The following is a 9,704-nucleotide window of genomic DNA, read 5'->3' as shown; positions in this document are numbered from 1 at the left end:
TAACCCCTCGGCTGCCAAAGTCACCCAACACACAATGCAAAATGCATTGTAGCGGCTCACAAGTCAGCCCTCTCTGCTCAATCCTATTTACAAAGTGCCAGCCACCACAGGATGTTATGCCACAGGCGTTGGACGCGGTGTTGTATCCCCAGAAAGGGACACCGTTCCCCGCGAGGCTCCTAATGGCTGTTTTCAAGGGCTATGGAGGTGTAACATTACGGCTCTCAATACGTCAGCTTGTGTGCTGACCATAATGGACAAATCAAGTCCCGGCACGTTTGGCTTATCTGCTGATCCGTTGCATATTCCGGCTGTCCCCGCGTAGCCCGATTTCTTGGTGGTAAACATGTAACCTAGCAACCCAATGTCAATATCAACAGTGACTGATGAAGCTGTTAATCTCCGGGAGACTGACAGTTTAAGCCAGAGTTTTTTTTCCGTATGTACAAGTTCTTTTGTTGAGGTCTTATACTTACCCAACGTGTTCAAATGGCACCCACCTCAGCTTCTACTATAAAAATTAAGTGAAGTGTTTATGGACATAAAGGCCTATACACTGCCTCCCCCCAGGCTATATTTTCCATGCAACAAATCCGGAGCATTGTTTAACTTCTTCAAAGCAAAGCACCTCCAGGACTGACCAAGTTTTTATATCTCCACAGCAGGGGGGGCGGGGGGGGCAGAGAAAGATTCTCGGCCTGAGCACCATTTATTGATTTCACAGCGAATTTGCAGATATCATGGAAATGCAAAGATTCCCAGAGCTAAGTCATTCCATTCAATGCAAACAAAAACACCTTCCCTCTGGTGGGTAGGAGGGATTGGATTTGCTACTCAGCACCACTCCACGTCGCGGCCACAATCAGAGATTAGAACGCTTCCCATACAAGATGATGCCGGCGTATTTATGAGATTACCGCTGCGTTTGAAATAATTAGTCCTGAAGCCGGAGAATTGATCTGTTTTGCATTTGTTGCTGTTAAGTAAGGAAACGCAGGGGCTTTGTACTGTATTAAGGGAAAAGAAGCATTTTAGTGTTAAATTGGGACATTTTATGTCACATCTTCGCGTTCTACAGTTATTGAATAAGGCCCTTAGGCCGGGTCGCCAGTGGTCGCGGCGGCGCGTGTGACAGCGTGCACGCCGCACACCGGACACTCACATCTAGTCAGGCAGGCCCCAGTAGCTCCTTGTATGTGCGCTTCCCTCTCACGATGGCGCGTTGGCCGGCAGGGAAGACATGAATTTTGTCTTCCTGTGCCGCGACGCGGTCACGTGCTCAGGGGGCAGCCAATGGAAGGGCAGATATGCCCCGCCATTGGCGCCCCCCCTGCCATGGCTGCACGCATCCCATCACTCCCAGTGCAGCAGTGAGCACTGGGGTCGTAGCCTTCGATGGGTATTCACAAGGCAGCTTTAAACTTTTATTCAAGTCAATGGCATTTAACAACGATTGGAGCTGGGTGCCAATGTATCTAGTTATTACTTTACCCTGTGAGCATCTGTTTGTTGAGTGTAATACTGTAACGCTGGGGTGCGCAAACTGGGGGGCGCAAGATTCTCTGAGGGGGGACACGACGCTTAAATGCTGGGGAGCGCGTGTGAGGCCTTTGTAACTTCTCTTACATTATCTCCGGCGGCTTTGGGCGACGCGGGTCACGCAGTGTCACATGTCGTTGTGATGTCAGAGATGCTGGAGACAAGGTGAGAGGGGGGGGGCAAGCGAGGGGGAAGAGCCGGCAGGGGGGCGCAGGGGGAAAACTTTGCGCACCCCTGCTGTAACGTGTATTATAATATATTCTAAGGATAACCCTCCGTCAGCACAGGTGGCTCAATCAGTCGAAGACTGAGCCACTGATTGAGCCACCTGTGCTGAAGCAGGGACTGATTGAGTCACCTGTACTGAAGCAGGGTGATCCTGAAAACCTCACCTTTGTGGGGGGTCTTGAGAACTGGGGCTGAGAACCCCTGCTGCAGTATATATTTTTTAAGGCGATTGACACGCTGTTTACACATAGCACGAAAGTAAGAAGAAATGTACAAATAAAACGGGGCGTTCGCGTATTTTTCCCTTTATTTCCCGGCACATATATTCTATGTTTTGCTTCTCTATTAGACACCGTCCAGCGCTGCGAGACACATTGTGGCCCATTCACGTGAATAAGCTATAAAGGGGTTATACGGCCCCAGATGGGGTCTCATGGAGTAGCAGCAGTCAGTATATACGGCCCTCAGTCTCATGCACCTCATTTTATTATATCCGGCAGCAGCGGGTATGATAAAGCAGGAGCCTGTGCAGCTCTGCGTTTTAGGGGAGTTTTATTTTCTTGGGGGACCCCGGATGAACTATGGGGGATGCCCCAGTTCAAGTTAGGGTAAAAAAAAACTATAATTTTGGGGAGAGATTGCTGCTTTAAAATGGGTGAAAACCGTACAGATTTGGCAACAAAAAGACTTTATGCTACTGTATATAGTAACAGCAATACCTGGAAGGAGTTATTGGAAACAGCTATAGGACGCCTGTGAGGTGCAGAGACCGTACGGCATTGCAGGAGTTAAATATTGGTTTTGCTGAGCCTCCTTTTGTCAATAACACTGCTGCGAATTAACACCTTATAGAAAAGACTGCTCCCTGCAAAGCCTTGTGAGGCTGCTACCTGCAGTCACACCTGTACATTGTGTGTATTCAGGCTCGAGATTACGTGTAATCTTCCTTTATTCTACCTGAACAGGAATACATATGTTATGCTAAAGGCGATCACTGTAATAGCAAAAGCAAGCATTTCAAAAAGGACCAAGCCATGTTTAAGGAAGGCCAGAAAGGAGTGACGATGTTTGCCTTTGAAACTTCCCACTTTGTAAAGGCAGCAACTGCAATAAAGCCGGGGTACCAACCTGACGAGAGGTGAGGTTCCGTTAGGAAACATACAGGTAGAACCTTGTAACTCAATGCTGGGGAATGACTGGAGGCTAAGGGGCCTATTCTATCAGCCTCGATAAGCCACTTATCGGCCAAAATGCCCACTGCTATTCAGTAAGCCTCGATAAGTGGGCGATAAAGGCATAAATCATCCAATTTTTCAGCCGTCCAAAAACAATCGCCGGCTGACCGGCGATAAGCCACTTATCGGCAGGTTCTGAAACTCGTGCAATTTTATAAGCCTCGATTAACTTATCGAGGCCTATCGCGGCCCCTTAATCACCTTTGCGGTTAATAACCACTATAGTAATTAAGGGGTTAACCCACCCTCACCCGCTACCGACCCAGGAAGCCTAACCACTCACCCCGGGACCACAATACCTTCCCGGTACCCATTGATTGCCACTGTGGTATATCATACCCATATAATATCACTCAATGGTCAACCTAATAAAAATAATTAAGGCTAAAAATACACAATAATCAAAGAAATACACAAGCACCGAAACACCCCAACAATAAAAGAACTAAAAAGCCTCAACTACACATCAATTACAGCAAAATAATTACAATTATGTTATTCCAAAACATAAGAATACAAATAAATAAACATCTATCCAACCAATCAATCAATTAAACAACTAAAACCAGTAGCCAACAAAACAAATAATTCATTTAAAGCGATAATCAATCCTAAAAAGTACCAAAAACAAGCCATACAAATTCAAAACAATTTAATCCAAACAATAAACAGAAATCTGAAAAATAACAATCAATAGAAAACAAACATTTGCCAAAAAATGCATTGTCTGTCACTGTATTTATCTGTACCCTAAAGGACCACAGATTAATACAGTATCAGTCAATGGGCAATCACAAACATAAAAATAAATAAATACAATAAAAAAAACCTGAAATATTCAATATTTTACTTACCTTTAGACGTCTTCACACTCCAAATCCCGGAGTATATAGCCATGTGGTTTTAAGGATGTGATATACCTCCCTTAGAGGTTGACGTCACATCCTTAAAATAAAAAAATTAAAAAGTGGCGGGCACATGACACAATATCCAATCGGATTGGAGCTGTACCATCTGACCCTAAAATGTGACGTCACAGGTCCTATATAAGGTTCCGTCTCATTTTACTTCAAGAAGACGACGAGACAATATCCGTTGGGGATTTAACATTGGGTACTTTGGATTGATAGATGAAGAAAGACCATTAAAGAACAGAAAAAAATAATTCCAGATGAAGATAGAAGACGGTGATAGAAGATAAAGGAAAGAAGTTTTTTTTATCTGATGCAGGTCTTCAAGGTGGATGGCGTTGGATTGCAGGTGATGACATTGCAGTACGAGAGGTTCCGGATATACCGGCATTCGGAGGGTGAAGACTTCTATAGGTAAGTAAAATATTGAATGTATGTAAATGTCTTTTTTCAGTTTTTTCATTGTATTTATCAGATATCTATGTGTCTGTCTACCATATATTTATCATCTATAATCTATTGATCTATCATTCATCTATCTATCTGTCTGGCTACCATATATTTATCATCTATCTATCATCTATAATCTATTGATCTATCATCCATCTATCTGTCTGTCTACCATATATTTATTATCTAAAATCTATTGATCTAAGAGTGCTAACCCTTTATTAAAGTCAATGAACAATGTAAATGTATTTTGTGTTGGTTTAATGATCATTTTCATTAGACCTTTGGTCAGCAAAGGGGATAGATATCTATCATCTATAATCTATTTATCAATCATCTATAATTTATTTATCTATTATCGATCTTTCATCTATTTATCTATCATCTATATCCATCATCTAGCTATAATCTATCTATCTATCTATCTATCTATCTATCTATCTATCTATCTATCTATCATCTATGTATCTATAAATCATCTACCAATCTATTTATCTATCATCTATCATCTATCTACAATCTATTTATCCATCATCTATAATCTATTTATCTATCATCCATCTATCTGTCTACCATATATTTATCATCTATCTATCATCTATAATCTATTGATCTATATCCATCTATATATATACCATGTCATACCATATTGTACCCCGATGGCATACATCCAAGAGTTCTCAAGGAGTTAAGCTCAGTAATAGCAAAACCATTATATTTAATATTCAAGGACTCCATTTCCACAGGCTCAGTACCACAAGATTGGCGTAAACCAGATGTGGTGCCTATATTTAAAAAGGGAGCTAGATCACACCCGGGGAATTACAGACCTGTAAGCCTTCAATAGTAGGGAAACTACTTGAAGCTTTAATACGGGATAATATTCAGGAATACCTAATGGAAAACAAAATTATTAGTAATAGTCAGCATGGATTTATGAAGGATAGATCTTGCCAAACTAACCTTATTTGTTTCTTTGAGGAGGTAAGTAGGAATTTAGACCAGGGTAATGCAGTTGATGTGGTCTACTTAGATTTTGCAAAGGCTTTTGATACGGTTTCACACAAGAGGTTGGTGTACAAAATAAAGAAAATTGGACTCAGTAATAATATATGCACCTGGATTGAAAACTAGTTAAAGGACAGACAACAGAGGGTTGTTATAAATGGAACTTTTTCAGGTTGGGCTAAAGTCGTGAGTGGAGTACTTCAAGGATCGGTACTGGGACCCCTGCTTTTTAACTTGTTTATTAATGACCTTGAGGTTGGGATCGAGAGCAAAGTCTCCATCTTTGCTGATGATACTAAATTGTGTAAGGTAATAGAATCAGAGCAGGATGTAATTTCTCTTCAGAAGGACTTGGAGAGACTGGAAACGTGGGCAGGTAAATGGCAAATGAGGTTTAATACAGATAAATGTAAGGTTATGCATTTGGGATGCAAGAATAAAAAGGCGACTTACAAATTAAATGGAGATATATTGGGGAATCCTTGATGGAGACGGATTTAGGAGTGCTTGTAGACAGCAGGCTTAGCAATAGTGCCCAATGTCATGCAGTAGCTGCAAAGGCAAACAAGATCTTATCTTGCATCAAACGGGCAATGGATGGAAGGGAAGTAAACATAATTATGCCCCTTTACAAAGCATTAGTAAGACCACACCACCTTGAATATGGAGTAGAATTTTGGGCACCAATCCTAAGAAAAGACATTATGGACCTAGAGAGAGTGCAGAGAAGAGCCACCAAATTAATAAAGGAATGGACAATCTACAGTAACTTATGAGGAGAGGCTAGCTAAATAAGATTTATTTACATTAGAAAAGAGGCGTCTAAGAGGGGATATGATAACTATATACAAATATATTCAGGGACAGTACAAGGAGCTTTCAAAAGAACTATTCATCCCACGGGCAGTACAAAGGACTCGGGGCCATCCCTTAAGGTTGGAGGAAAGGAAATTTCACCAGCAACAAAGGAAAGGGTTCTTTACAGTAAGGGCAGTTAAAATGTGGAATTCATTACCCATGGAGACTGTGATGACAGATACAATAGATTTGTTCAAAAAAAGGTTGGACATCTTTTTAGATGGGAAAGGTATACAGGGATATACCAAATAAGTATACATGGGAAGGATGTTGATCCAGGGATTAAACCGATTTCCAATTCTTGGAGTCAGGAAGGAATTAATTTTTCCCCTTAATGGGGTTTTTTGTTTGCCTTCCTCTGGATCAATAAGTATAGATATAGGATAAAGTATCTGTTGTCTAAATTTAGCATAGGTTGAACTTGATGGACGTATGTCTTTTTTCAACCTCATCTACTATGTAACTATGTAACTATATATATTTATCATCTTTCTATCTATCATGTATAATCTATTGATCTATATCCATCTATATATCTACCATATATTTATCATCTATAATCTATAATCTATTGATCTATCATCTGTCTATCTATCTGTCTACCATATATTTATCATCTATAATCTATTGATCTATCATCCATCTATATATCTGTCTTTCTACCATATATTTATCATCTATAATCTATTGATCTATCATCCCTCAATCTACTATATATATAATCAACTATAAACTATTAATCTATCATCCCTCAATCAACTATATATAGATCATCATCTATAATCTATTGATCTATCATCCATCAATCTATCTGTCTATCTACCATATATTTATAATCATCCATCAATCGTTCTACCATATATGTATCATCTATCATCTATAATTTATTGATCTATCTATCTGTCTACCAAATATTTATTATCTATAATCTATCCATATATCCATCTATCACCCTCTGTTGTATGGCAAGTAACACATCCACACTGCTCCCTAGCAGGTTCCAATCCAATGGACATGTGAGTATGATGAGCCAGTAGAGAGGCTGGGAAGGAGGAGGGACTAAGGGGGAGAGGGGCTGTTAAAAGGGGGCAGCTGTGACAGTTGAAGGGGCCTGAAGGACTTGAAGCTCGATCCAGAGTGACCCGCGACACGACTATGGGTTTTGGCCACGTATCTCCAGGCTATGGGTTAACCTGAAAAATCTCCGGGCGACGGTGGCATCTCCCTGCATCTCCCCCTGCAGATCCCATCAACGTGCCCTGCCCGTAGAGCTTTACTCACTGAGCCGCTCCTTCTCTCATGTACAGATGCAGCCACCAGTATTAGAACTCTTGCCTGGGAGATTCTGGGGCAGTCTCACAGTAAATGCCTCAACATTTCTGTGAGATTCTTAATGGCCCATCGGACGAACACAGCGGGGGGTCCCTGCAGTCCCATTCAGTTTGATTCAGTTTGACTGCAGGGACCCCCCGCTGTGTTAGTCCGATGGGCCATTAAGAATCTCACGGAAATGTTGAGGCATTAACTGTGAGACTGCCCCAGAATCTTCCAGAATTTCCCAGGTAAGTGTTCTAATACTGGTGGCTGCATCTGTATAGATATATCATCTATCTATAACCTATTTATCTATCAAATATATATATATATATATATATATCATCTATCTATAACCTATTTATCTATCTATAATCTATATATCATCTATCTATAACCTATTTATCTATCTATAATCTATATATCATCTATCTATAACCTATTTATCTATCTATAATCTATATATCATCTAGCTATAACCTATTTATCTATCTATAATCTATATATCATCTATCTATAACCTATTTATCTATCTATAATCTATATATCATCTATCTATAACCTATTTATCTATCTATAATCTATATATCATCTATCTATAACCTATTTATCTATCTATAATCTATATATCATCTATCTATAACCTATTTATCTATCTATAATCTATATATCATCTATCTATAACCTATTTATCTATCTATAATCTATATATCATCTATCTAATATCTACTTTGTCATAATTACAGTAATACAGAACCTCTGTGTGGAACCTGGTCCCCTCCAGCCATTCCCAAACTGATTAGAAGTGGATATTATTACAAACTACTGGATGATAACTACAGATATCGGCGCTCGTTGAAATCTTTGTGAATGTCAGGCACGAGGATTGCATGATAAGTATTAAGAAATATCTACACTTTTCAAAGCTGTAACTAGAGTAGATTATTGTGTTAAATGTATCAAAAATTCTATATGTGATGGCGTTTTATCAGTAGAGAGGGGTGAATCCGCCCTAATCTGTTTCCTGGATTTTCTTGCATTTTCAACCAAGAATCCGTTTCGCAGTGTAAAATCCACCAAAGGATTTGGTCGGTTTTAATCCGCGCGGATCCATCAAAAAACGCCATTGGATACAACCCGTGGATGGATTTGTAGCGTCCAATCCGCAGATTCAGCCATCCGTGTATAATAATAGTAATAATAATTAAAAATCTGCAAAACACGAACCGCCATTTTTCACATTGATCCACTGAAATCCGCGGACCAAAGGAACCGCCCGATCCGCTGCGGATCCAAATTCACGGAAAGAATGCGCCCATCTCTACTTATCAGCCTTTCATCGTTAAACGGGAAAAGGAGACGATTCTCTTGCAGGATCACTTGGTCAACCCAAAACCCTCAACTAGAAACCAGTTCCATTGAAACATTGTATTCTCCCATTGCTTTAGAGCAGGCGTGCGCAAACTGGGGGGGCATGAGAATTTATAGGGGGGGCGTGGCGGTTACAGAGGCCCCGCGCTCTTCCTCAAGGCATTATTAATTAAATGAGGATTGAGGCCTCTGCAACTCCCTTACCTGCTTTCTGCCTGGTCTTCGATGACGCGTCGCCATGGCAACGTGGCATCAAATGACACGGCGGGGTGATGTCACATGACCCGCGATGTCATTTGATGCCGAGTCCTTGGAGAAGGGGGGAGGGGGGGGTGGGCGCGAACACTGTGGCTGCTGGGCAGGGGGACGCAGCTCAAGAAGTTTGCGCCCCCCTGCTTCAGAGGAAGTGACTTTCGCTAGTAAATATTTATTTATTTACAGGCATACCCCGAATTAATGTACGCAATGGGACCAGAGCATGTAAGTAACACAGGCACACCCCACATTAACGTACGCAATAGGACCGGAGCATGTATGTAACACAGGCACACCCCGCATTAACGTACGCAATGGGACCGGAGCATGTATGTAACACAGGCATACCCCGCATTAACGTACGCAATGGGACCGGAGCATGTAAGTAACACAGGCACACCCCGCATTAACGTACGCAATGGGACCGGAGCATGTAAGTAACACAGGCACACCCCGCATTAACGTACGCAATGGGACTGCAGCATGTATGTAACACAGGCACACCCCGCATTAACGTACGCAATGGGACCGGAGC

General features: G+C 41.2%; 1 long non-coding RNA gene across 2 annotated transcripts; it reads left to right on the top strand.

Moving 5' to 3' along the window:
• The first annotated feature begins 2,738 nt into the window (after positions 1 to 2,738).
• On the top strand, positions 2,739 to 8,836 carry LOC142498582 (uncharacterized). Of its 2 annotated transcripts, none has more exons than XR_012802501.1 (3): positions 2,739 to 2,905; positions 4,233 to 4,327; positions 8,290 to 8,836. It is a non-coding gene; the product is annotated as an uncharacterized LOC142498582 (long non-coding RNA). The 2 variants fall into 2 exon arrangements; XR_012802500.1 differs by having other exon boundaries at positions 4,133 to 4,327.
• The last annotated feature ends 868 nt before the right edge of the window (positions 8,837 to 9,704 follow it).

This window comes from Ascaphus truei, chromosome 7 (assembly GCF_040206685.1).
Source record: "Ascaphus truei isolate aAscTru1 chromosome 7, aAscTru1.hap1, whole genome shotgun sequence".
In the NCBI taxonomy this organism is placed as follows: domain Eukaryota; kingdom Metazoa; phylum Chordata; class Amphibia; order Anura; family Ascaphidae; genus Ascaphus; species Ascaphus truei.
The sequence above is the reverse complement of the archived record's forward strand: the minus strand, read 5'-3'. Positions and strand labels throughout refer to the sequence as shown.